Raw genomic sequence first — 7,500 nt, forward strand, 5'->3', positions numbered from 1 at the left:
CTCTACCCTCTTGGGGGTCTCTGGCTGGGCCTAGGATGGCGACCGACACAAGAGATTCACGGGAGAAGGGCATACGACGGTTAGTGGGTGTTTACATGGACGGGGCAGGAGAGTAAAGACAAGGCATCAGCCAACTTGTGAAGAATGGAGAAGACAAAGGGGTTCGGGCAAGGGGCAGGCAGGTCGGTAGGCCGCGGTGAGAGACGTCCCCGGGAAGACAGGGGGTGGTCGAAGAGGGTTTATTGACGTGGATTGTTCAGACCCTAATTCTCCCGGTCCCCTCCCCTTGTCTCTGGTGATGAAGAATGTCTGTCTTCTTCCTGGTTCCAGGGCAGGTACCTTTCACACGGGAGTTCGACCTCTTGCTCTCACGAAGAAAAGAAGGGTCGGAATATCCTTCCTGCAGCTGCTGTGTCTCCAGTGAGTTGAATTCAAAGTAAGCCATGTACCGATGAGGCACCTTTCAGGGGTGACATGTTCTGGTTTCCTTGAGGGCAGTCTGGGTAAGTGGCTCATTGGTCCTTGTTCCTCGGGAATCTCTCATCCCCTCTGTAGTTCCTGACAGCTGGCGGTGTCTTGCTCCTGTCGTTCCTACCGTTCCTGACGGTCCTCCTCTGCAGCGGCAGTGTTCTTCAGCATGGGCTCCTTAGGCTGGGTGTTAAAATGTGAAGTGTCCCCCCCACCCCCACCCCACCCCCACCCCCACCCCCACCCCGCTGGCCCTAGTTCGACCCTGGGCCCTACAGAGTCTATTGTTGCTACGGTGTTTCTCTGTGTTTAATCGCCTCTGGGTGATCGCTTATGGACTTTCTGCTTATAAACCCCAGACTTCATGTCCATTCGGAATTAGAGATAAAACTGCCTAGCTGATTTTCTGACTCGGTAGCCTCGTGGACACGACCTATTCAAGGGGACCTAACCCTAAAATCTTGGTCTTCTTCCTTGCCTTGGCCGTGCGCCAGACCTCCTATCTGAACGGATTGTACCGCTGTTCACCTGGTGACCCTGATCCAACCTCTGGGAGCGTTTCCTCATTTTGTTTCTCTCTGAGCCACAAGCCCCCCCCCCCCAAATCCCCCAGGCCTCTGCGTGTCCTTTGTCACTTGGCCCTCTTGAGAGGGTGTTTCACAGAGCCTAGGTTTTTAATTTTGATGACTTCCCACCTCTCCGTGTCTTTTTCATGGATCATGCCTCTGGTGTCAAGTCTTAAACTCTCTTTGCCTGGCCCTAGTTCCTCAATTTTTCTCTTAGAGCTCCCCCCCCCCCCGGTGTGTTCCAGTTTTATGTTTCCCATGGCAGTGTGTGATCCATTTTGAGTTCACATTTGTGTGAGGGGTGAAGTGTGGCTGTTTAGGTCAAAGCTTGCTTGCTTGCTTTCCTTCTTTCTTTAATTTAAACAATTTTTTGGCGGGGGGGGACAAGCGGGGAGGAGGGTGTGTGTGTGTGTGTGTGTGTGAGAGAGAGAGAGAGAGAGAGAGAGAGAGAGAGAGAGAGAGAAGCAGACTCCCTGGTGAGCAGGGAGCCCCCGATGGGGGGGCTTGATCCCAGGACCCTTCGATCATGACCTGAGCCGAAGGCAGACGCTTAACCGACTGAGCCACCCGGGCGCCCCAGCTTTCTTGTTCCTTTGTCTGCCTGCCTGCCTGCGTGCTTGGTCTGTGGATGTCTGATTACCGTCCTCTGATGTCACGGGGAGGTGGGCCATCTTTCCTCCTTCGAGTGGCCTTTGAGCATTTGTCAAACCTCTGTTGGGCTTGGGCGTATCTGTTTGGGTATCTGTTCCGTGATAGCTCTTTGTCTGGCAACCTCACAGGTCTCTGTCGTCGCGTCTAGAAATAAGCATTAAGCCAGGGGCGACTTTATTTCCGAGTTTTGTTTTGTTTTCACTTGTTTTGTTTGAAATCACCGTAGCGATTTTAATTCCTTTTGCCCATCCGCTTGTTTATGTAATCTCCACACCCATCCAGTGTGGTGCTGGAACTCACAACCCCTGCAGATCAAGAGTCGCAGTCGCGTGGTCCTCCGACTGACCGAGCCAGCCTGGTGCCCTGAAATATGTGTACGTGCAAAGCAAATGTCAAGACGGCACCCACAAACTTTTTACCGCGAAACCGCCTTTGGATCGCCGCACTCTTGAGTTGAGGAAATACCGGTAAAGAACGTAGGTAGTTTAGCCCACTAAGGAAGAATCAACTTTAAAGGAAAACCTTCATTTCAAGTTTCTGATGTTTGGTCAGTTCTCTCAACTCAGTAGATGTCCAGCCTTCAGAGTTACGGTATTTGCTTGATTTCTCTCTTGTCCGCGTTTCCTCATTTACTTTCGCAGTGCTCAGGATGTATGGTGTACAGAGAACAGTTTTCATCCGTGTGTGTGTGTGTGTGTGTGTGTGTGTGTGTGTGTGTGTGTGTGTTCTGGTGGTGGCGGGGGGGGGGATGTTGTGACTGTGGGATCAGGGATTCACACAGGTAAGAAGAAGGCAAAGAGAAAGGCTTGGAAAGGAAACCATTAAAAGCCCATGTTCAAATGGTGAAGGTGAATGTAATAAGAGTTCCCTTTAATCAAAGGAAGTCTTGCTGGAGGTTGCTTCTGCCCTCTCCTCCCTGGATAGGAGGGTGAGGTTTTTTTAAAGGTCCCTACGGGGCACAGAAAGCAGTAAAGCGCCATAGCACCTGGCTAGGATGCTGCTCTGCTGCCCTCTAATGTCGCATCCTCTGCTACTGTGGATGTTTTCCTCTGACTACTTCCTGTTTACAGGTGTTTATCTTTTTTTTTTCTTTCCATAATAAAGATTTTTATTTATTTGAGAAAGAGGGCGTGAGTGAGAGAGCACAAGCAGGGGGATCGGCAGAGGGAGGGAGAGAAGCAGACTCCCCACTGAGCAGGGAGCGTGATGGGGGGCTCTGTTCCAGGACCTTGGGGCTATGACCCGAGCCAAAGGCAGCTGCCCAACCAACCGACTGCACCACCCAGGCGCCCCAAGACAGGTGTATGTCTTGGATGCTTAATGCTGCTCCGCGTCTGTGGTTTGTGTGTTTGTTTTTTAAAGCTTTCTAATTTTAAGTAATCTCTATGCCCATCCAGCGTGGTGCTGGAACTCACGACCCCTGCGGATCAAGAGTCACCCGGTCCTCCTCCGACAGAGCCAGTCAGGTGCCCTGAAATACGTGTACTTGAAAGACGAAAAAAGGAAGAAAAAAAAAAAAACAAAAAACTTTTTTTCCTTTACACGCCAGAGGAAGTGCTACGCCTGGTTTTTCTTTTCTCCTTAATATCATGGAACATTTCATCATCAATTATTTACCTCTTCTCAAGCACCACCCACCCTCCCTTCCTCTCTTACCCCCCCCCCCCCCCCCCCCCCCGTGTCCTAGTGTTGGAATGCGCGGATGTCCCGGAGCTGGATTTGTTTAGTGAATGGCTATTTTAACTCCCTTCCTCCCCATTCCGCGCCTCCTCCTCCCCCCCCGCCCCCCCCCACCGTGTGTTTCCGGGTTATGGTCACAGATGCTGAAACCGAGATATATGTGTGTGTGTGTGTGTGTGTGTGTGTGTATAATATATATATAATATTAAATATATTAAATATATTTAATAAATATATAATATATATTTATATATAATAAATATATTATTTATTTATATATTATATAAATAAAAATATAATAAATATACAATAAAATAAATATATAATATATTTAAACATATTAAATGTATTTAATAAAAACGTTAAATATAAATATATTAATATATAATATTATATATATATATATATATATATATATTTAAATACTGGTTGATTTATTTATTTGACAGAGAGAGAGAGACAGCCAGTGAGAGAGGGAGGGAACACAAGCAGGGGGAGTGGGAGAGGAAGAAGCAGGCTGCCATCGGAGGAGCCTGATGCGGGGCTCAATCCCAGAACGCCTGGATCATGCCCTGAGCCGAAGGCAGACGCTCAACGACTGAGCCACCCAGGCGGTTTCGGGGGAAACCGATATTCTTATCGCCACACCTGCCTTTGCACGGATGTTCCCCCATGCCTGTTTGTTGTCCTTGGATGTCATCGTGGTACACGCAGAGAGGGATTCAGTGTGCACCTTTCTGGGGGCGTGTGTCAATCACCCCCTTTCTGCCCTCCTGAGCTTTCTTCGTATGCTTGAGAGAGACTTCCTCCCCTTGAAATGATAGAAGAAAAATGGTTCAACCGTTGTTGTTCTAGGAGTACTCACACGGTCTCTGTTTTCCGTTCCCTGCCTGCCCCCCGAAATTTGTCTTAAGTCCTCCCAGAGGCCCAGGGCACCGCCCGTGTGCCGCTGTGGGAAGCCCGCGTAATGCCGGCCGGGCCTCTGGGGCCTGCCGGTGTCTGCGGGGAATTTTATTTTATTTTTTTAAGATTTTATTTATTTATTTCACAGAGAGAGAGAGAGAGAGAGAGAGAGAGAGAGAGAGAGAGACAGACAGGCAGGCAGACAGGCAGACAGGCAGACAGACAGACAGCGAGAGAGGGAACACAAGCAGGGGGAGCGGGAGAGGGAGAAGTAGGCTTCCCGGTGAGCAGGGAGCCCGACGGGGAGCTGGAAACCAGGACCCTGGGATCGTGACCCGAGCTGAAGGCAGACGCTTAGCGACTGAGCCACCCACGCGCGCCCCTTTGGGGAATTTTCCGCCCACGTCCGCTTCCGGCGGGGTCGTGCGTGCGTGCGTGGGCGTGCGTGCGTGGGCGTGAGCGCATGCGTACGCGCGTGTCCCGCGGCCAGCCGGCTCCCTTTCCGGCTGGAGCGGCCCAGACACGTTTTCCCGGTCTGCCCTGGGGTGCTGCAGCCGTGCCGCGCTGGTCGGGGGCTCCCGAGGCCGACGCCCCGGGTCCGCGCGCCCCACACCCTCTGCCCGCCCCTCCGAGGTGGGGCCGGGACAAGATCGGGTGGCCGGGCGGCCGGCTGTGCGCCTTCACGGGCCCGCGATCTGGATCTGTCTCGGTGTCCTTTGCGCCGGTTGTCGGGCGCCACCTGGCGGCCGCTTTTATATAGCGTCACCCTGCCAGAGCGTCGCCGATGTCAGTAAGGGATGGCATTTGGCTGCGGTCCCCAAGCCGGAGTTCCAGGAAGCCGGTGACACTAGCGTGATTGTCCCGCTCTCTCTGGGGTGTCGGCGCGCGATCGGCTCGCGGGAGATTGAACCTCCAGGCTTGTGAGGGTGTGACGCCGCCACCGCCTCGCTCCCTGAGAAGGGTGTGGGGGTCGCCTGGACGGGTCGACCAGCACCCACCGGTGTCCCCTCCTCGGCCCGTGGGGGAATGGGAGCGGGTGTGTCCGGCGCCCGGACGCCATCCGGCCGGTGGCTCCGGTCGGTCGTCGGGCCTTCCGTGTCGCGCGGTTTTCTCCCGTGTCGCGCTCGAGCCTTGAGAGGAAGCCCGTGGATGGCGTGACGGGCCCGGCCACGGGGCACGCGTGGGGTTCCGGTCGTCTGACCCGATTTTCTTACCAAGCTTTCCGAGGCCCGCTGCGGAGGTGGGGACCGGAGGGGACCGGAACGGACCGGACCGGATCGGGTCGCGAGGGGAGGCACGGATATGGCGCCCCAGGGGCCCGGCCGCGATTCCCATTGCGGTCCGGCCGTCGGGGACGCCTCCGTGGTATCGCCCCCTCCCCCCCCCAGTCCCAACTGGGAGTCGGGGACCGGCATGGGGCCGGCATGGGACAGGCGTGGGGCCGTCCTGAGGGCCGGGGAGCAGGGCGTCCACAGGTGCCTCCGCAGGACTTTGGTGATTTTTCTAAGTCCTGACGTGGGGACGACAGGCGGACTGGGGGAGGGCCTACCCGGCCCGCTCCACCTCCCGCGAGTCCCCCGTCGGTCCCGGCTGCCGCCACGCTCCCGGGGTCGACCAGATGGCCCTGGGGGCTCCAGGGGCCGGGGCTGATGGAACGGTGCTTGGGGCCGGTGGCCTGGCTACGGTCCCAGGAGGTCCCGGTGACTTGTGTCTAGGCCCCGGCAGTCGGCGTGGTGATTTTGTCACCTGAAATGAGCACTTTTTGTTGCCAGGTAGGTGCTGACACGCTGTGCTTTGGCGACTGTCGCCTTAGAGATGGGGACCTCTGGGCGTGTGCGGGGCGGGGGGGACCTCTGGGCTTGACCATGGTGCCAAGCCCGGCTGTGCCCTCGCTTACTTGAGCCGTCCGCGTGGGCCTGTGCGCCGGCTCGGGTGCCTCCAGATGGTCCAGGCCGTGGTGCCGCCTCCGGTCTCCAGCACCCGAGGGCGGTGTGGGCAGGCGGCGTGGGTGCTTTACCCCGTGCGCTCCCCACTGCGGGCACCTGGCTGCGGTCGTGACAACCCTTGTCCCGCAAGGCTCCGTGCCACGTGTCAGGCGTCCTCCTTCCTTGGGTTGTCCGGCTGCTCTCGCCCTGGGGTCGAGGGGTGCTGGCGAGGCTGAAAGCAGGTCCCTCTGGTTGCTGTCCTCGCCGGGCTTTCCCCCCCTCGGGACCTCCCTGGGCACATTCTGCCGATCGATGTGGTGATCTCGTGCTCTCCCGGGCCGGGCCTAAGCCGCGTCAGACGAGGGACGGACATTCATGGCGAATGGGACCGCTCTTCTCGTTCTGCCCGCGGGCCCTTCGCGCTCCTCCTCCTCCTCCGCCTGCTGTGGCGGTGCGGGGAGGGCGCGGGGGGGGTGTGGACTCCGGCCCGACCCCGCCCTCCCACGTTCGGCCTCCTGGTGTCCGTGGGACCGGGGTCCTCTGACGCAGCGGACACTCTCGCTTGCCTTTCTTGGCTTCGTGTGGTGAGCGGCTCTCCCTGCCATGGGGAGGGCCGTCCCGACGCCGCGCTGCTCACCGCCTGGGCGTGCTGAGCGCGTTGCGCCTGGCCCTCCGTGGTGCCCCTGGAGCGCTCCAGGTTGTCTCAGGTGCCCGAGGCCGAGCGGTGGCGTCGTTTCCTGTTCCCAGCGACCCCCTCGGGCCACCGCTGTTGGTGGCGTAGTCCGAGGAGCGGGTGGTGGAGTCGGTAAGGGAGGACCACCTGCCCCCCCCATGGGGATGCGGGCGCCTCGTCGTCCCCCTGGCGCATGCCGTGCTGGGGGGGCCTGGACGTGGCGGGGTGTGTGAGCGATCGCGGCGGGCCGAGCCAGCGCTGTGGCGCTTGGCCAGCCGAGGGGTGCCGTTTCTTCGCCCCAGCATGCCACGTCCGTCTCCGCCTCTCGTGGCCTCGCCGGAGGCACGGAGCTCTTTCCGGGCGGTGACGCGAGCATGGTGTGCGTGGCGGGGCAAGGACGGTCTCCTTGTTGGGCCCCAGCCGTGAGCGCTCAGGATTGCCCTGTGCCTGCCCCTTGCCGCAGACCTACCCCCGCCCCCCGAGCCCTTGGCGGCCTTTGGAGAGCCGTTTAGCGGGGCCCGGTCGGGGGACGAATGGGTGGGGGCGATGCGCCCTCGGTGAGAAAGCCTTCTCTAGCGATCCGAGAGGGTGCCTTGGGGTACCGGAACCCCCCAGCTGCCGCCCCTCCTCTGCG

The sequence above is a fragment of the Ursus arctos genome, unplaced genomic scaffold (genome assembly GCF_023065955.2).
Source record: "Ursus arctos isolate Adak ecotype North America unplaced genomic scaffold, UrsArc2.0 scaffold_294, whole genome shotgun sequence".
NCBI lineage: Eukaryota > Metazoa > Chordata > Mammalia > Carnivora > Ursidae > Ursus > Ursus arctos.